Source organism: Oryzias latipes, chromosome 5 (assembly GCF_002234675.1).
Source record: "Oryzias latipes chromosome 5, ASM223467v1".
In the NCBI taxonomy this organism is placed as follows: Eukaryota; Metazoa; Chordata; class Actinopteri; order Beloniformes; family Adrianichthyidae; genus Oryzias; species Oryzias latipes.
The window spans coordinates 33067065-33089358 of record NC_019863.2 but is presented as its reverse complement, the minus strand read 5'-3'; the positions used below and the strand labels follow the sequence as shown (position 1 = coordinate 33089358).

General features: G+C 46.7%; 1 protein-coding gene across 1 annotated transcript in view; it reads left to right on the top strand.

Annotated features, from left to right (window-relative positions):
- The window catches only part of matn4 (matrilin 4), a 62846-nt gene that overhangs the window by 9046 nt on the left and 31506 nt on the right, over window positions 1–22294 (top strand). The window lies entirely within an intron of this gene.

Sequence of the window (22294 nt, the reverse complement as noted above, 5' to 3'; positions counted from 1 at the left end):
TGGCCTTCCAGCAACCTTACACTTGATTGGCTAGTAGGGTTGCCATAGAAACATTGACTAAGACCGACCAATAACTGCTTACTGGCGATGTCTGACTCTAACATGGCAGCTTTGCATGAAGGACAAATGGAGACTGGATTGACTTTATTTGGTTGGAAAAAAACATTTTCTATGGATGACCCATTCTGAGGTCAGGTGTCCAACCACAGCAGGAGCTTGGCTTGTAGTGCTATCAGTGAGGCCCAGTGCATGCTGGGAGGAGCAATGGGATGCCTTTGGTCTCTGATGGTTTTGCAGATGATGCTGTTCTGCTGGCTTCTTCAATCCAGGACCATCAATGTGATGGAGACTGGAAACGTTGAGAAGCACGAGGATGATCACGAGAACAATGAACAACTCAGGATGATGAGGCTGTGATGATGATGAGGCTGTGATGATGATGAGGCTGTGATGATGATGAGGCTGTGATGATGATGAGGCTGTGATGATGATGAGGCTGTGATGATGATGAGGCTGTGATGATGATGAGGCTGTGATGATGATAAGGCTGTGATGATGAAGAGGGTGTGATGATGATGAGGCTGTGATGATGATGAGGCTGTGATGATGATGAGGCTGTGATGATGATGAGGCTGTGATGATGATGAGGCTGTGATGATGATAAGGCTGTGATGATGATGAGGCTGTGATGATGAAGAGGGTGTGATGATAATGAGGCTGTGATGATGATGAGGCTGTGATGATGATGAGGCTGTGATGATGAAGAGGGTGTGATGATGATGAGGCTGAGATGATGATGAGGCTGTGATGATGATGAGGCTGTGATGATGAAGAGGGTGTGATGATGATGAGGCTGTGATGATGATGAGGCTGTGATGATGAAGAGGGTGTGATGATGATGAGGCTGTGATGATGATGAGGCTGTGATGATGATAAGGCTGTGATGATGATGAGGCTGTGATGATGAAGAGGGTGTGATGATAATGAGGCTGTGATGATGATGAGGCTGTGATGATGATGAGGCTGTGATGATGATGAGGCTGTGATGATGATGAGGCTGTGATGATGATGAGGCTGTGATGATGAAGAGGGTGTGATGATGATGAGGCTGTGATGATGATGAGGCTGTGATGATGATGAGGCTGTGATGATGATGAGGCTGTGATGATGATGAGGCTGTGATGATGATAAGGCTGTGATGATGATGAGGCTGTGATGATGAAGAGGGTGTGATGATAATGAGGCTGTGATGATGATGAGGCTGTGATGATGATGAGGCTGTGATGATGAAGAGGGTGTGATGATGATGAGGCTGAGATGATGATGAGGCTGTGATGATGATGAGGCTGTGATGATGAAGAGGGTGTGATGATGATGAGGCTGTGATGATGATGAGGCTGTGATGATGAAGAGGGTGTGATGATGATGAGGCTGTGATGATGATAAGGCTGTGATGATGAAGAGGGTGTGATGATGAAGAGGGTGTGATGATGAAGAGGGTGTGATGATGATGAGGCTGTGATGATGAAGAGGGTGTGATGATGATGAGGCTGTGATGATGAAGAGGGTGTGATGATGATGAGGCTGTGATGATGAAGAGGGTGTGATGATGATGAGGCTGTGATGATGATGAGGCTGTGATGATGAAGAGGGTGTGATGATGATGAGGCTGTGATGATGAAGAGGGGATGATGATGATGAGGCTGTGATGATGATGAGGCTGTGATGATGAAGAGGCTGTGATGAATATGAGGCTGGGATGAAGAGGCTGTGATGCTGATGAGGCTGTGATGAAGAAGCTATGATGCTGAGGCTGTGATGAAGAGGCTGTGATGAAGAGGCTGTAATGATGATGAGGCTGTGATGCTGAGGCTGTGATGAAGAGGCTGTGATGATGATGAGGGTGTGATGATGATGAGGCTGTGATGATGATGAGGCTGTGATGATGATGAGGCTGTGATGATGATGAGGCTGTGATGATGAAGAGGGTGTGATGATGATGAGGCTGTGATGATGATGAGGCTGTGATGATGATGAGGCTGTGATGAAGAGGCTGTGATAAAGAGGCTGTGATGATGATGAGGCTGTGATGCTGAGGCTGTGATGAAGAGGCTGTGATGATGATGAGGGTGTGATGATGATGAGGCTGTGATGCTGAGGCTGTGATGAAGAGGCTGTGATGATGATGAGGGTGTGATGATGATGAGGCTGTGATGATGATGAGGCTGTGATGATGATGAGGCTGTGATGATGATGAGGCTGTGATGATGAAGAGGGTGTGATGATGATGAGGCTGTGATGATGATGAGGCTGTGATGATGATAAGGCTGTGATGATGAAGAGGGTGTGATGATGAAGAGGGTGTGATGATGATGAGGCTGTGATGATGAAGAGGGTGTGATGATGAAGAGGCTGTGATGATGAAGAGGGTGTGATGATGATGAGGCTGTGATGATGAAGAGGGTGTGATGATGATGAGGCTGTGATGATGATGAGGCTGTGATGATGAAGAGGGTGTGATGATAATGAGGCTGTGATGATGATGAGGCTGTGATGATGATGAGGCTGTGATGATGAAGAGGATGTGATGATGATGAGGCTGTGATGATGATGAGGCTGTGATGATGATGAGGCTGTGATGATGATGAGGCTGTGATGATGATGAGGCTGTGATGATGATGAGGCTGTGATGATGATGAGGCTGTGATGATGATGAGGCTGTGATGATGATAAGGCTGTGATGATGAAGAGGGTGTGATGATGATGAGGCTGTGATGATGATGAGGCTGTGATGATGATGAGGCTGTGATGATGATGAGGCTGTGATGATGATGAGGCTGTGATGATGATAAGGCTGTGATGATGATGAGGCTGTGATGATGAAGAGGGTGTGATGATAATGAGGCTGTGATGATGATGAGGCTGTGATGATGATGAGGCTGTGATGATGAAGAGGGTGTGATGATGATGAGGCTGAGATGATGATGAGGCTGTGATGATGATGAGGCTGTGATGATGAAGAGGGTGTGATGATGATGAGGCTGTGATGATGATGAGGCTGTGATGATGAAGAGGGTGTGATGATGATGAGGCTGTGATGATGATGAGGCTGTGATGATGATAAGGCTGTGATGATGATGAGGCTGTGATGATGAAGAGGGTGTGATGATAATGAGGCTGTGATGATGATGAGGCTGTGATGATGATGAGGCTGTGATGATGATGAGGCTGTGATGATGATGAGGCTGTGATGATGATGAGGCTGTGATGATGAAGAGGGTGTGATGATGATGAGGCTGTGATGATGATGAGGCTGTGATGATGATGAGGCTGTGATGATGATGAGGCTGTGATGATGATGAGGCTGTGATGATGATAAGGCTGTGATGATGATGAGGCTGTGATGATGAAGAGGGTGTGATGATAATGAGGCTGTGATGATGAAGAGGGTGTGATGATGATGAGGCTGTGATGATGATGAGGCTGTGATGATGAAGAGGGTGTGATGATGATGAGGCTGTGATGATGATAAGGCTGTGATGATGAAGAGGGTGTGATGATGAAGAGGGTGTGATGATGAAGAGGGTGTGATGATGATGAGGCTGTGATGATGAAGAGGGTGTGATGATGATGAGGCTGTGATGATGAAGAGGGTGTGATGATGATGAGGCTGTGATGATGAAGAGGGTGTGATGATGATGAGGCTGTGATGATGATGAGGCTGTGATGATGAAGAGGGTGTGATGATGATGAGGCTGTGATGATGATGAGGCTGTGATGATGAAGAGGGTGTGATGATGATGAGGCTGTGATGATGATAAGGCTGTGATGATGAAGAGGGTGTGATGATGAAGAGGGTGTGATGATGAAGAGGGTGTGATGATGATGAGGCTGTGATGATGAAGAGGGTGTGATGATGATGAGGCTGTGATGATGAAGAGGGTGTGATGATGATGAGGCTGTGATGATGAAGAGGGTGTGATGATGATGAGGCTGTGATGATGATGAGGCTGTGATGATGAAGAGGGTGTGATGATGATGAGGCTGTGATGATGAAGAGGGGATGATGATGATGAGGCTGTGATGATGATGAGGCTGTGATGATGAAGAGGCTGTGATGAATATGAGGCTGGGATGAAGAGGCTGTGATGCTGATGAGGCTGTGATGAAGAAGCTATGATGCTGAGGCTGTGATGAAGAGGCTGTGATGAAGAGGCTGTAATGATGATGAGGCTGTGATGCTGAGGCTGTGATGAAGAGGCTGTGATGATGATGAGGGTGTGATGATGATGAGGCTGTGATGATGATGAGGCTGTGATGATGATGAGGCTGTGATGATGATGAGGCTGTGATGATGAAGAGGGTGTGATGATGATGAGGCTGTGATGATGATGAGGCTGTGATGATGATGAGGCTGTGATGAAGAGGCTGTGATAAAGAGGCTGTGATGATGATGAGGCTGTGATGCTGAGGCTGTGATGAAGAGGCTGTGATGATGATGAGGGTGTGATGATGATGAGGCTGTGATGCTGAGGCTGTGATGAAGAGGCTGTGATGATGATGAGGGTGTGATGATGATGAGGCTGTGATGATGATGAGGCTGTGATGATGATGAGGCTGTGATGATGATGAGGCTGTGATGATGAAGAGGGTGTGATGATGATGAGGCTGTGATGATGATGAGGCTGTGATGATGATAAGGCTGTGATGATGAAGAGGGTGTGATGATGAAGAGGGTGTGATGATGATGAGGCTGTGATGATGAAGAGGGTGTGATGATGAAGAGGCTGTGATGATGAAGAGGGTGTGATGATGATGAGGCTGTGATGATGAAGAGGGTGTGATGATGATGAGGCTGTGATGATGATGAGGCTGTGATGATGAAGAGGGTGTGATGATAATGAGGCTGTGATGATGATGAGGCTGTGATGATGATGAGGCTGTGATGATGAAGAGGATGTGATGATGATGAGGCTGTGATGATGATGAGGCTGTGATGATGATGAGGCTGTGATGATGATGAGGCTGTGATGATGATGAGGCTGTGATGATGATGAGGCTGTGATGATGAGGCTGTGATGATGATGAGGCTGTGATGATGATAAGGCTGTGATGATGAAGAGGGTGTGATGATGATGAGGCTGTGATGATGATGAGGCTGTGATGATGATGAGGCTGTGATGATGATGAGGCTGTGATGATGATGAGGCTGTGATGATGATAAGGCTGTGATGATGATGAGGCTGTGATGATGAAGAGGGTGTGATGATAATGAGGCTGTGATGATGATGAGGCTGTGATGATGATGAGGCTGTGATGATGAAGAGGGTGTGATGATGATGAGGCTGAGATGATGATGAGGCTGTGATGATGATGAGGCTGTGATGATGAAGAGGGTGTGATGATGATGAGGCTGTGATGATGATGAGGCTGTGATGATGAAGAGGGTGTGATGATGATGAGGCTGTGATGATGATGAGGCTGTGATGATGATAAGGCTGTGATGATGATGAGGCTGTGATGATGAAGAGGGTGTGATGATAATGAGGCTGTGATGATGATGAGGCTGTGATGATGATGAGGCTGTGATGATGATGAGGCTGTGATGATGATGAGGCTGTGATGATGATGAGGCTGTGATGATGAAGAGGGTGTGATGATGATGAGGCTGTGATGATGATGAGGCTGTGATGATGATGAGGCTGTGATGATGATGAGGCTGTGATGATGATGAGGCTGTGATGATGATAAGGCTGTGATGATGATGAGGCTGTGATGATGAAGAGGGTGTGATGATAATGAGGCTGTGATGATGATGAGGCTGTGATGATGATGAGGCTGTGATGATGAAGAGGGTGTGATGATGATGAGGCTGAGATGATGATGAGGCTGTGATGATGATGAGGCTGTGATGATGAAGAGGGTGTGATGATGATGAGGCTGTGATGATGATGAGGCTGTGATGATGAAGAGGGTGTGATGATGATGAGGCTGTGATGATGATAAGGCTGTGATGATGAAGAGGGTGTGATGATGAAGAGGGTGTGATGATGAAGAGGGTGTGATGATGATGAGGCTGTGATGATGAAGAGGGTGTGATGATGATGAGGCTGAGATGATGATGAGGCTGTGATGATGATGAGGCTGTGATGATGAAGAGGGTGTGATGATGATAAGGCTGTGATGATGATGAGGCTGTGATGATGAAGAGGGTGTGATGATAATGAGGCTGTGATGATGATAAGGCTGTGATGATGATGAGGCTGTGATGATGAAGAGGGTGTGATGATAATGAGGCTGTGATGATGATGAGGCTGTGATGATGATGAGGCTGTGATGATGAAGAGGGTGTGATGATGATGAGGCTGAGATGATGATGAGGCTGTGATGATGATGAGGCTGTGATGATGAAGAGGGTGTGATGATGATGAGGCTGTGATGATGATGAGGCTGTGATGATGAAGAGGGTGTGATGATGATGAGGCTGTGATGATGATGAGGCTGTGATGATGATAAGGCTGTGATGATGATGAGGCTGTGATGATGAAGAGGGTGTGATGATAATGAGGCTGTGATGATGATGAGGCTGTGATGATGATGAGGCTGTGATGATGATGAGGCTGTGATGATGATGAGGCTGTGATGATGATGAGGCTGTGATGATGAAGAGGGTGTGATGATGATGAGGCTGTGATGATGATGAGGCTGTGATGATGATGAGGCTGTGATGATGATGAGGCTGTGATGATGATGAGGCTGTGATGATGATAAGGCTGTGATGATGATGAGGCTGTGATGATGAAGAGGGTGTGATGATAATGAGGCTGTGATGATGAAGAGGGTGTGATGATGATGAGGCTGTGATGATGATGAGGCTGTGATGATGAAGAGGGTGTGATGATGATGAGGCTGTGATGATGATAAGGCTGTGATGATGAAGAGGGTGTGATGATGAAGAGGGTGTGATGATGAAGAGGGTGTGATGATGATGAGGCTGTGATGATGAAGAGGGTGTGATGATGATGAGGCTGTGATGATGAAGAGGGTGTGATGATGATGAGGCTGTGATGATGAAGAGGGTGTGATGATGATGAGGCTGTGATGATGATGAGGCTGTGATGATGAAGAGGGTGTGATGATGATGAGGCTGTGATGATGATGAGGCTGTGATGATGAAGAGGGTGTGATGATGATGAGGCTGTGATGATGATAAGGCTGTGATGATGAAGAGGGTGTGATGATGAAGAGGGTGTGATGATGAAGAGGGTGTGATGATGATGAGGCTGTGATGATGAAGAGGGTGTGATGATGATGAGGCTGTGATGATGAAGAGGGTGTGATGATGATGAGGCTGTGATGATGAAGAGGGTGTGATGATGATGAGGCTGTGATGATGATGAGGCTGTGATGATGAAGAGGGTGTGATGATGATGAGGCTGTGATGATGAAGAGGGGATGATGATGATGAGGCTGTGATGATGATGAGGCTGTGATGATGAAGAGGCTGTGATGAATATGAGGCTGGGATGAAGAGGCTGTGATGCTGATGAGGCTGTGATGAAGAAGCTATGATGCTGAGGCTGTGATGAAGAGGCTGTGATGAAGAGGCTGTAATGATGATGAGGCTGTGATGCTGAGGCTGTGATGAAGAGGCTGTGATGATGATGAGGGTGTGATGATGATGAGGCTGTGATGATGATGAGGCTGTGATGATGATGAGGCTGTGATGATGATGAGGCTGTGATGATGAAGAGGGTGTGATGATGATGAGGCTGTGATGATGATGAGGCTGTGATGATGATGAGGCTGTGATGAAGAGGCTGTGATAAAGAGGCTGTGATGATGATGAGGCTGTGATGCTGAGGCTGTGATGAAGAGGCTGTGATGATGATGAGGGTGTGATGATGATGAGGCTGTGATGCTGAGGCTGTGATGAAGAGGCTGTGATGATGATGAGGGTGTGATGATGATGAGGCTGTGATGATGATGAGGCTGTGATGATGATGAGGCTGTGATGATGATGAGGCTGTGATGATGAAGAGGGTGTGATGATGATGAGGCTGTGATGATGATGAGGCTGTGATGATGATAAGGCTGTGATGATGAAGAGGGTGTGATGATGAAGAGGGTGTGATGATGATGAGGCTGTGATGATGAAGAGGGTGTGATGATGAAGAGGCTGTGATGATGAAGAGGGTGTGATGATGATGAGGCTGTGATGATGAAGAGGGTGTGATGATGATGAGGCTGTGATGATGATGAGGCTGTGATGATGAAGAGGGTGTGATGATAATGAGGCTGTGATGATGATGAGGCTGTGATGATGATGAGGCTGTGATGATGAAGAGGATGTGATGATGATGAGGCTGTGATGATGATGAGGCTGTGATGATGATGAGGCTGTGATGATGATGAGGCTGTGATGATGATGAGGCTGTGATGATGATGAGGCTGTGATGATGATGAGGCTGTGATGATGATGAGGCTGTGATGATGATAAGGCTGTGATGATGAAGAGGGTGTGATGATGATGAGGCTGTGATGATGATGAGGCTGTGATGATGATGAGGCTGTGATGATGATGAGGCTGTGATGATGATGAGGCTGTGATGATGATAAGGCTGTGATGATGATGAGGCTGTGATGATGAAGAGGGTGTGATGATAATGAGGCTGTGATGATGATGAGGCTGTGATGATGATGAGGCTGTGATGATGAAGAGGGTGTGATGATGATGAGGCTGAGATGATGATGAGGCTGTGATGATGATGAGGCTGTGATGATGAAGAGGGTGTGATGATGATGAGGCTGTGATGATGATGAGGCTGTGATGATGAAGAGGGTGTGATGATGATGAGGCTGTGATGATGATGAGGCTGTGATGATGATAAGGCTGTGATGATGATGAGGCTGTGATGATGAAGAGGGTGTGATGATAATGAGGCTGTGATGATGATGAGGCTGTGATGATGATGAGGCTGTGATGATGATGAGGCTGTGATGATGATGAGGCTGTGATGATGATGAGGCTGTGATGATGAAGAGGGTGTGATGATGATGAGGCTGTGATGATGATGAGGCTGTGATGATGATGAGGCTGTGATGATGATGAGGCTGTGATGATGATGAGGCTGTGATGATGATAAGGCTGTGATGATGATGAGGCTGTGATGATGAAGAGGGTGTGATGATAATGAGGCTGTGATGATGATGAGGCTGTGATGATGATGAGGCTGTGATGATGAAGAGGGTGTGATGATGATGAGGCTGAGATGATGATGAGGCTGTGATGATGATGAGGCTGTGATGATGAAGAGGGTGTGATGATGATGAGGCTGTGATGATGATGAGGCTGTGATGATGAAGAGGGTGTGATGATGATGAGGCTGTGATGATGATAAGGCTGTGATGATGAAGAGGGTGTGATGATGAAGAGGGTGTGATGATGAAGAGGGTGTGATGATGATGAGGCTGTGATGATGAAGAGGGTGTGATGATGATGAGGCTGTGATGATGAAGAGGGTGTGATGATGATGAGGCTGTGATGATGAAGAGGGTGTGATGATGATGAGGCTGTGATGATGATGAGGCTGTGATGATGAAGAGGGTGTGATGATGATGAGGCTGTGATGATGAGAGGGGATGATGATGATGAGGCTGTGATGATGATGAGGCTGTGATGATGAAGAGGCTGTGATGAATATGAGGCTGGGATGAAGAGGCTGTGATGCTGATGAGGCTGTGATGAAGAAGCTATGATGCTGAGGCTGTGATGAAGAGGCTGTGATGAAGAGGCTGTAATGATGATGAGGCTGTGATGCTGAGGCTGTGATGAAGAGGCTGTGATGATGATGAGGGTGTGATGATGATGAGGCTGTGATGATGATGAGGCTGTGATGATGATGAGGCTGTGATGATGATGAGGCTGTGATGATGAAGAGGGTGTGATGATGATGAGGCTGTGATGATGATGAGGCTGTGATGATGATGAGGCTGTGATGAAGAGGCTGTGATAAAGAGGCTGTGATGATGATGAGGCTGTGATGCTGAGGCTGTGATGAAGAGGCTGTGATGATGATGAGGGTGTGATGATGATGAGGCTGTGATGCTGAGGCTGTGATGAAGAGGCTGTGATGATGATGAGGGTGTGATGATGATGAGGCTGTGATGATGATGAGGCTGTGATGATGATGAGGCTGTGATGATGATGAGGCTGTGATGATGAAGAGGGTGTGATGATGATGAGGCTGTGATGATGATGAGGCTGTGATGATGATAAGGCTGTGATGATGAAGAGGGTGTGATGATGAAGAGGGTGTGATGATGATGAGGCTGTGATGATGAAGAGGGTGTGATGATGAAGAGGCTGTGATGATGAAGAGGGTGTGATGATGATGAGGCTGTGATGATGAAGAGGGTGTGATGATGATGAGGCTGTGATGATGATGAGGCTGTGATGATGAAGAGGGTGTGATGATAATGAGGCTGTGATGATGATGAGGCTGTGATGATGATGAGGCTGTGATGATGAAGAGGATGTGATGATGATGAGGCTGTGATGATGATGAGGCTGTGATGATGATGAGGCTGTGATGATGAAGAGGATGTGATGATGATGAGGCTGTGATGATGATGAGGCTGTGATGATGATGAGGCTGTGATGATGAAGAGGGTGTGATGATAATGAGGCTGTGATGATGATGAGGCTGTGATGATGATGAGGCTGTGATGATGAAGAGGGTGTGATGATGATGAGGCTGTGATGATGAAGAGGGTGTGATGATGATGAGGCTGTGATGATGAAGAGGGTGTGATGATGAAGAGGGTGTGATGATGAAGAGGGTGTGATGATGATGAGGCTGTGATGATGAAGAGGGTGTGATGATGATGAGGCTGTGATGATGATGAGGCTGTGATGATGATGAGGCTGTGATGAAGAGGCTGTGATAAAGAGGCTGTGATGATGATGAGGCTGTGATGCTGAGGCTGTGATGAAGAGGCTGTGATGATGATGAGGGTGTGATGATGATGAGGCTGTGATGCTGAGGCTGTGATGAAGAGGCTGTGATGATGATGAGGGTGTGATGATGATGAGGCTGTGATGATGATGAGGCTGTGATGATGATGAGGCTGTGATGATGATGAGGCTGTGATGATGAAGAGGGTGTGATGATGATGAGGCTGTGATGATGATGAGGCTGTGATGATGATAAGGCTGTGATGATGAAGAGGGTGTGATGATGAAGAGGGTGTGATGATGATGAGGCTGTGATGATGAAGAGGGTGTGATGATGAAGAGGCTGTGATGATGAAGAGGGTGTGATGATGATGAGGCTGTGATGATGAAGAGGGTGTGATGATGATGAGGCTGTGATGATGATGAGGCTGTGATGATGAAGAGGGTGTGATGATAATGAGGCTGTGATGATGATGAGGCTGTGATGATGATGAGGCTGTGATGATGAAGAGGATGTGATGATGATGAGGCTGTGATGATGATGAGGCTGTGATGATGAAGAGGGTGTGATGATGATGAGGCTGTGATGATGAAGAGGGTGTGATGATGAAGAGGGTGTGATGATGAAGAGGGTGTGATGATGATGAGGCTGTGATGATGAAGAGGGTGTGATGATGATGAGGCTGTGATGATGAAGAGGGTGTGATGATGATGAGGCTGTTATGATGATGAGGCTGTGATGATGAAGAGGGTGTGATGATGATGAGGCTGTGATGATGAAGAGGGTGTGATGATGATGAGGCTGTGATGATGATGAGGCTGTGATGATGAAGAGGCTGTGATGCTGATGAGGCTGTGATGAAGAAGCTATGATGCTGAGGCTCTGATGAAGAGGCTGTGATGATGATGAGGCTGTGATGCTGAGGCTGTGATGAAGAGGCTGTGATGATGATGAGGGTGTGATGAAGAGGCTATGATGATGAAGCTGTGATGATGAAGAGGCTGTGATGAAGATGCTATGATGATGAGGCTGTGATGAAGAGGCTGTGATGATGATGAGGCTGTGATGATGAAGAGGCTGTGATGATGATGAGGCTGTGATGATGAAGAGGATGTGATGATGAAGAGGGTGTGATGAAGAAGCTGTGATGAAGAGGCTGTGATGAAGAGGCTGTGATGAAGAGGCTGTGATGATGATGAGGCTGTGATGATGATGAGGCTGTGATAGTGAGGCTGTGATGAAGAGGCTGTGATGATGCTGAGGCTGTGATGATGATGAGGCTGTGATGAAGAGGCTATGATGATGAGGCTGTGATGATGAGGCTGTGATGAAGAGGCTATGATGATGAGACTGTGATGATGATGAGGCTGTGATGATGATGAGGCTGTGATGAAGAGGCTATGATGAAGAGGCTATGATGAAGAGGCTCTGATGAGGATGAGGCTGTGATGATGAAGAGGGTGTGATGAAGAGGCTCTGATGAGGATGAGGCTGTGATGAAGAGGCTCTGATGAGGATGAGGCTGTGATGAGGATGAGGCTGTGATGATGATGAGGTTGTGATGAAGAGGCTATGATGATGATGCTGTGATGAAGAAGCTATGATGAGGATGAGGCTGTGATGAAGAGGCTGTGATGAGGATGAGGCTGTGATGATGATGAGGGTGTGATGAAGAGGCTATGATGATGAGGCTGTGATGAAGAGGCTCTGATGAGGATGAAGCTGTGATGAAGAGGCTGTGATGAGGATGAGGCTCTGATGAGGATGAGGCTGTGATGAAGAGGCTCTGATGAGGATGAGGCTGTGATGAAGAGGCTCTGATGGGGATGAGGCTGTGATGAAGAGGCTGTGATGAGGATGAGGCTGTGATGATGATGAGGGTGTGATGAAGAGGCTATGATGATGAGGCTGTGATGATGTTGAGGCTGTGATGAAGAAGCTGTGATGATGATGAGGCTGTGATGATGATGAGGCTGTGATGATGATGAGGGTGTGATGAAGAGGCTGTGATGATGAGGGTGTGATGAATAGGCTGTGATGATGATGAGGCTGTGATGAAGAAGCTGTGATGATGATGAGGCTGTGATGATGAGGATGTAATGAAGAGGCTGTGATGAAGAGGCTATGATGAAGAGGCTCTGATGAGGATGAGGCTGTGATGAGGATGAGGCTGTGATGATGAAGAGGGTGTGATGAAGATGAGGCTGTGATGAAGAGGCTGTGATGATGATGAGGCTGTGATGAAGAAGCTATGATGATGAGGCTGTGATGAAGAGGCTGTGATGATGATGAAGCTGTGATGAATAAGCTGTGATGATGATGAGGCTGTGATGATGATGAGGCTGTGATGATGATGAGGGTGTGATGATGAGGCTATGATGATGAGGCTGTGATGAAGAAGCTGTGATGATGATGAGGGTGTGATGATGAGGCTATGATGATGAGGCTGTGATGAAGAAGCTGTGATGATGATGAGGCTGTGATGATGAGGATGTGATGAAGAGGCTGTGATGATGATGAGGCTGTGATGAAGAAACTGTGATGATGATGAGGCTGTGATGATGAGGATGTGATGAAGAGGCTGTGATGAAGAGGCTGTGATGATGATGAGGCTGTGATGAAGAAGCTGTGATGATGATGAGGGTGTGATGATGAGTCTATGATGATGAGGCTGTGATGAAGAGGCTGTGATGATGATGAGGCTGTGATGAAGAAGCTGTGATGATGATGAGGCTGTGATGATGAGGATGTGATGAAGAGGCTGTGATGATGATGAAGCTGTGATGATGAGGCTGTGATGAAGAGGCTGTGATGATGATGAGGCTGTGATGAAGAAGCTGTGATGATGATGAGGCTGTGATGATGAGGATGTGATGAAGAGGCTGTGATGAAGAGGCTATGATGAAGAGGCTCTGATGATGATGAGGCTGTGATGCTGAGGCTGTGATGAATAGGCTGTGATGATGATGAGGGTGTGATGAAGAGGCTGTGATGAAGATGCTATGATGACGAGGCTGTGGTGATGAAGAGGGTGTGATGAAGAACCTGTGATGAAGAGGCTGTGATGAAGAGGCTGTGATGATGATGAGGCTGGGATGATGATGAGGCTGTGATGAAGAGGCTATGATGAAGAGGCTCTGATGAGCATGAGGCTGTGATGAAGAGGCTATGATGATGAGGCTGTGATGATGATGAGGCTGTGATGAAGAGGCTATGATGATGAGGCTGTGATGATGATGAGGCTGTGATGAAGAAGCTGTGATGAAGAGGCTGTGATAAAGAGGCTGTGATGATGATGAGGCTGTGATGCTGAGGCTGTGATGATGATGAGGCTGTGATGATGAGGCTGTGATGAAGAGGCTGTGATGATGATGAGGCTGTGATGAAGAAGCTGTGATGATGATGAGGCTGTGATGATGAGGATGTGATGAAGAGGCTGTGATGAAGAGGCTATGATGAAGAGGCTCTGATGATGAAGAGGCTGTGATGATGATGAGGCTGTGATGAAGAAGCTGTGATGATGATGAGGCTGTGATGATGAGGATGTGATGAAGAGGCTGTGATGATGATGAAGCTGTGATGATGAGGCTGTGATGAAGAGGCTGTGATGATGATGAGGCTGTGATGAAGAAGCTGTGATGATGATGAGGCTGTGATGATGAGGATGTGATGAAGAGGCTGTGATGAAGAGGCTATGATGAAGAGGCTCTGATGATGATGAGGCTGTGATGCTGAGGCTGTGATGAAGAGGCTGTGATGATGATGAGGGTGTGATGAAGAGGCTGTGATGAAGATGCTATGATGACGAGGCTGTGGTGATGAAGAGGGTGTGATGAAGAACCTGTGATGAAGAGGCTGTGATGAAGAGGCTGTGATGATGATGAGGCTGTGATGATGATGAGGCTGTGATGAAGAGGCTATGATGAAGAGGCTCTGATGAGCATGAGGCTGTGATGAAGAGGCTATGATGATGAGGCTGTGATGATGATGAGGCTGTGATGAAGAGGCTGTGATAAAGAGGCTGTGATGATGATGAGGCTGTGATGAAGAGGCTGTGATGAAGAGGCTGTGATGATGACGAGGCTGTGATGATGAAGAGGCTGTGATGAAGAGGCTGTGATGAAGAGGCTGTGATGATGATGAGGCTGTGATGCTGAGGCTGTGATGAAGAGGCTGTGATGATGATGAGGGTGTGATGAAGAGGCAAGGGCAAGGCAAGGAAAGTTTATTTGTATAGCACAATTCATACACAAAGTAATTCAAGGTGCTTCACAAAACACAAAAAAAGTATTAAAATCACAATACATCATAGAAATAATCAACGTAAAATTTACTTTAAAAGACAATAAAAAATTTGAAAATTGATTTTAAAATAAAGGAAGGAAAGGAAAGAAAAGTGCAGATAGGACCTTTCAGTCATATACACGGCTAAACAGAAATGTTTTAAGTCTAGATTTGAACATGAACACAGAAGAGGCCTGTCTTACGCCTTCAGGGAGGCTGTTCCAGATTTTAGCTGCAGAATATTGAAACGCTGATTCCCCTTGTTTAGTTCTGACTCTGGGAATCAACAGGAGGCCGGTCCCTGAGGTCCTCAGAGTACGAGATGGTTCATATGGCACTAACATGTCAGAGATGTACTTTGGTGCTCGGCCATGGAGAGACTTGTACACAAGCAGAGCTGCTTTGAAGTCTATTCTTTGAGGTACAGGGAGCCAGTGCAGAGACCTGAGCACAGGACTAATGTGATCATACTTCCTGGTTCTGGTCAGGACTCCAGCAGCAGCATTCTGGATGTACTGAAGCTGTTTTACAGCTCGTTTGGAGAGGCCGGTGAGCAGGCCGTTACAGTAGTCTAACCTACTGGAGACAAATGCATGGATAAGTATCTCCAGGTCTGGCTTTGACACTATGTTTTTGATTTTGGCAATGTTTTTCAGGTGGTAAAATGCCGCTGATGTTACTGACTTGATATGGCTGTTAAAGTTTAGGTCAGAGTCCATGATTACCCCTAGATTTCTGACTTGATTTGAGGGTTTAAGAGACAGAGAATGAAGGTAGCTGCTGAGACTTTCTCTTTGTTTCTGTGGGCCAAAAATAATAACTTGGGTCTTGTCTGAGTTTAGCTGGAGAAAGTTGTTCTGCATCCACGCACTGATCTGTTGGAGGCAGTGGCTGAGTGAATCCACCGGCCCATATTCACCTGTTGTCAGTGACACATAGATCTGAGTATCATCTGCATAGTTGTGATAAGATATGTTATTACTGCGTATTAACTGCCCTAGTGGCAGCATGTAGAGGTTGAACAGAAGGGGTCCCAGGATCGATCCCTGGGGCACACCACAAGTCAAGGCCATGTAGTCTGAGACACAACTCCCAATTTCAACAAAGTATTTCCTGTCTTCCAGATAAGACTTGAGCCAACTTAGGGCAGATCCAGAGATGCCAACCCAGTCTTGGAGTCTGTGCAAAAGGATCCCATGATCAACAGTATCAAAGGCAGCGCTCAGGTCTAGCAGGATTAAGACAGTGACTTTTCCATCATCAGTGTTCAGGCGGATGTCGTTGGTTACCTTGATAAGAGCAGTTTCTGTGCTATGATGGGGTTTAAAACCTGACTGGAAAACATCAAACGAATTGTTTAATAAGAGAAAATCAGTGAGCTGTTGGTAGACAACTTTTTCAAGGACTTTTCCTAAAAATGGCAGATTAGAGATAGGTCTGTAATTATTCAGTACAGTGGGATCAAGACTGCTTTTCTTCAGGAGAGGTTTAATGACTGCAGTTTTTAATGCCTCTGGAAATATTCCAGATTGAAGAGACATGTTAACTATTTGAGTAATTGATGGCAACACGCTGTTCAGGACAGACTTTAGAAATCTAGTGGGTAACACATCAAGGCAGCATGTAGACGAGCTCAGACGGGTGATGGTCTCTTGGACAGTTTGGTCAGTGACAGGTATAAAGTGAGTAAGCTTAGAGTGAGTAGGTGGCCGTTCGATAGTTATATGTGTTGTGGAGTTGATGGCTTTTTTAATGCCCTGAAGAGGCTGTGATGATTATGAGGCTGTGATGATGATGAGGGTGTGATGAAGAGGCTATGATGATGAGGCTGTGATGAAGAGGCTGTGATGATGATGAGGCTGTGATGATGATGAGGGTGTGATGAAGAGGCTGTGATGAAGAGGCTATGATGAAGAGGCTCTGATGAGGATGAGGCTGTGATGATGATGAGGCTGTGATGAAGAGGCTGTGATGATGATGAGGCTGTGATGATTAGGCTGTGATGATGATGAGGCTGTGATGAAGAGGCTGTGATGATGATGAGGCTGTGATGATTATGAGGCTGTGATGATGATGAGGGTGTGATGAAGAGGCTATGATCATGAGGCTGTGATGAAGAGGCTGTGATGATGATGAGGCTGTGATGATGATGAGGCTGTGATGAAGAGGCTGTGATGAAGAGGCTCTGATGAGGATGAGGCTGTGATGAGGATGAGGCTGTGATGAGGATGAGGCTGTGATGAGGATGAGGCTGTGATGATGATGAGGCTGTGATGAAGAGGCTATGATGATGAGGCTGTGATGATGAGGCTGTGATGATGATGAGGCTGTGATGATGATGAGGCTGTGATGATTATGAGGCTGTGATGATGATGAAGGTGTGATGAAGAGGCTATGATGATGAGGCTGTGATGAAGAGGCTGTGATGATGATGAGGCTGTGATGATGATGAGGGTGTGATGAAGAGGCTGTGATGAAGAGGCTATGATGAAGAGGCTCTGATGAGGATGAGGCTGTGATGATGATGAGGCTGTGATGAAGAGGCTGTGATGATGATGAGGCTGTGATGATTAGGCTGTGATGATGATGAGGCTGTGATGAAGAAGCTATGATGATGAGGCTGTGATGAAGAGGCTGTGATGATGATGAGGCTGTGATGATGATGAGGCTGTGATGAAGAGGCTGTGATGAAGAGGCTATGATGAAGAGGCTCTGATGAGAATGAGGCTGTGATGATGATGAAGCTGTGATGAAGAAGCTGTGATGATGATGAGGCTGTGATGATGATGAGGCTGTGATGAAGAGGCTGTGATGAGGATGAGGCTGTGATGAGGATGAGGCTGTGATGAGGATGAGGCTGTGATGAAGAGGCTGTGATGATGATGAGGCTGTGATGAGGATGAGGCTGTGATGAGGATGAGGCTGTGATGAGGATGAGGCTGTGATTAGGATGAGGCTGTGATTAGGATGAGGCTGTGATGATTATGAGGCTGTGATGATGATGAGGGTGTGATGAAGAGGCTATGATGAAGAGGCTCTGATGAGAATGAGGCTGTGATGATGATGAGGCTGTGATGAAGAAGCTGTGATGATGATGAGGCTGTGATGATGATGAGGCTGTGATGAAGAGGCTGTGATGAGGATGAGGCTGTGATGAGGATGAGGCTGTGATGAGGATGAGGCTGTGATGAAGAGGCTGTGATGATGATGAGGCTGTGATGAAGAAGCTGTGATGATGATGAGGCTGTGATGATGATGAGGCTGTGATGAAGAGGCTGTGATGAGGATGAGGCTGTGATGAGGATGAGGCTGTGATGAGGATGAGGCTGTGATGAAGAGGCTGTGATGATGATGAGGCTGTGATGAGGATGAGGCTGTGATGATGATGAGGCTGTGATGAAGAGGCTGTGATGAGGATGAGGCTGTGATGAGGATGAGGCTGTGATGAGGATGAGGCTGTGATTAGGATGAGGCTGTGATTAGGATGAGGCTGTGATGAGGATGAGGCTGTGATGATTATGAGGCTGTGATGATGATGAGGGTGTGATGAAGAGGCTATGATGATGAGGCTGTGATGATGAAGAGGGTGTGATGATGATGAGGCTGTGATGATGATGAGGGTGTGATGAAGAGGCTGTGATGAAGAGGCTATGATGAAGAGGCTCTGATGAGGATGAGGCTGTGATGATGATGAGGCTGTGATGAAGAGGCTGTGATGATGATGAGGCTGTGATGATGATGAGGCTGTGATGAAGAGGCTGTGATGATGATGAGGCTGTGATGATTAGGCTGTGATGATGATGAGGCTGTGATGAAGAGGCTGTGATGATGATGAGGCTGTGATGATTATGAGGCTGTGATGATGATGAGGGTGTGATGAAGAGGCTATGATCATGAGGCTGTGATGAAGAGGCTGTGATGATGATGAGGCTGTGATGATGATGAGGCTGTGATGATGATGAGGCTGTGATGAAGAGGCTGTGATGAGGATGAGGCTGTGATGAGGATGAGGCTGTGATGAGGATGAGGCTGTGATGATGATGAGGCTGTGATGAAGAGGCTATGATGATGAGGCTGTGATGATGAGGCTGTGATGATGATGAGGCTGTGATGATGATGAGGCTGTGATGATTATGAGGCTGTGATGATGATGAGGGTGTGATGAAGAGGCTATGATGATGAGGCTGTGATGAAGAGGCTGTGATGATGATGAAGCTGTGATGATGATGAGGCTGTGATGATGATGAGGGTGTGATGAAGAGGCTGTGATGAAGAGGCTATGATGAAGAGGCTCTGATGAGGATGAGGCTGTGATGATGATGAGGATGTGATGAAGAGGCTGTGATGATGATGAGGCTGTGATGATTAGGCTGTGATGATGATGAGGCTGTGATGAAGAAGCTATGATGATGAGGCTGTGATGAAGAGGCTGTGGTGATGATGATGAGGCTGTGATGATTATGAGGCTGTGATGATGATGAGGGTGTGATGAAGAGGCTATGATGATGAGGCTGTGATGAAGAGGCTGTGATGATGATGAGGCTGTGATGATGATGAGGCTGTGATGAAGAGGCTGTGATGAAGAGGCTATGATGAAGAGGCTCTGATGAGAATGAGGCTGTGATGATGATGAGGCTGTGATGAAGAAGCTGTGATGATGATGAGGCTGTGATGATGATGAGGCTGTGATGATGATGAGGGTGTGATGAAGAGGCTGTGATGAAGAGGCTATGATGAAGAGGCTCTGATGAGGATGAGGCTGTGTGGATGATGAGGATGTGATGAAGAGGCTGTGATGATGATGAAGCTGTGATGATGATGAGGCTGTGATGAAGATGAGGCTGTGATGAAGAGGCTGTGATGATGAAGAGGGTGTGATGATGATGAGGCTGTGATGAAGAGGCTATGATGATGAGGCTGTGATGAAGAGGCTGTGATGATGATGAGGCTGTGATGAAGAAGCTATGATGATGAGGCTGTGATGAAGAAGCTATGATGATGAGGGTGTGAGAAAGAGGCTGTGATGATGATGAGGCTGTGATGAAGAAGCTGTGATGGTGAGGCTGTGATGAAGAGACTGTGATGATGATGAGGCTGTGATGAAGAGGCTGTGATGATGATGAGGGTGTGATGAAGAGGCTATGATGATGAAGCTGTGATGATGAAGAGGCTATGATGATGAAGCTGTGATGATGATGAGGCTGTGATAATGGGGATGTGATGAAGAGGCTGTGATGAAGAGGCTATGATGAAGAGGCTCTGATGATGATGAGGCTGTGATGAAGAAGCTATGATGATGAGGCTGTGATGAAGAGGCTGTGATGATGATGAGGCTGTGATGTAGAAGCTATGATGATGAGGCTGTGATGAAGAAGCTATGATGATGAGGGTGTGAGAAAGAGGCTGTGATGATGATGAGGCTGTGATGAAGAAGCTGTGATGGTGAGGCTGTGATGAAGAGACTGTGATGATGATGAGGCTGTGATGAAGAGGCTGTGATGATGATGACGGTGTGATGAAGAGGCTATGATGATGAAGCTGTGATGATGAAGAGGCTATGATGATGAAGCTGTGATGATGAAGAGGCTATGATAATGGGGATGTGATGAAGAGGCTGTGATGAAGAGGCTATGATGAAGAGGCTCTGATGATGATGAGGCTGTGATGAAGAAGCTATGATGATGAGGCTGTGATGAAGAGGCTGTGATGATGATGAGGCTGTGATGAAGAGGCTGTGATGATGATGAGGCTGTGATGATGAAGAGGGTGTGATGAAGAAGCTGTGATGAAGAGGCTGTGATGAAGAGGCTGTGATGATGATGAGGCTGTGATGATGATGAGGCTGTGATGAAGAGGCTATGATGAAGAGGCTCTGATGATGATGAGGCTGTGATGAAGAAGCTGTGATGAGGCTGAGGCTGTGATGATGAAGAGGCTGTGATGAAGAGGCTGTGATGATGATGAGGCTGTGATGATGATGAGGCTGTGATGAAGAGGCTATGATGAAGAGGCTCTGATGATGATGAGGCTGTGATGAAGAAGCTGTGATGAGGCTGAGGCTGTGATGATGATGAGGCTGTGATGATGAAGAGGCTGTGATGATGATGAGGCTGTGATGATGATGAGGGTGTGATGATGATGAGGCTGTGATGATGATGTGGCTGTGATGATGATGAGGCTTTGATGATGAAGAGGGTGTGATGATGAAGAGGGTGTGATGAAGATGAGGCTGTGATGAAGAGGCTGTGATGAAGAGGCTGTGATGATGATAAGGCTGTGATGATGATGAGGCTGTGATGATGATGAGGCTGTGATGAAGAGGCTGTGATGATGATGAGGCTGTGATGATGATGAGGCTGTGATGAAGAGGGTGTGATGATGAAGAGGGTGTGATGAAGATGAGGCTGTGATGAAGAGGCTGTGATGATGATGAGGCTGTGATGATGAAGAGGGTGTGATGATGATGAGGCTGTGATGATGATGAGGGTGTGATGATGATGAGGCTGTGATGATGATGTGGCTGTGATGATGATGAGGCTTTGATGATGAAGAGGGTGTGATGATGAAGAGGGTGTGATGAAGATGAGGCTGTGATGAAGAGGCTGTGATGAAGAGGCTGTGATGATGAAGAGGCTGTGATGATGATGAGGCTGTGATGATGATGAGGCTGTGATGAAGAGGCTGTGATGATGATGAGGCTGTGATGATGATGAGGCTGTGATGAAGAGGCTGTGATGATGATGAGGCTGTGATGAAGAGGTTATGATGATGAAGAGGCTGTGATGAAGAGGTTATGATGATGAAGAGGCTGTGATGAAGAGGCTGTGATGATGATGAGGCTGCGATGATGAAGAGGCTGTGATGATGAAGAGGCTGCGATGATGAAGAGGCTGTGATGATGAAGAGGCTGTGATGAAGAGGCTGTGATGATGATGAGGCTGTGATGAAGAGGCTATGATGATGAAGAGGCTGTGATGAAGAGGCTGTGATGATGATGAGGCTGCGATGATGAAGAGGCTGTGATGATGAAGAGGCTGTGATGAAGAGGCTGT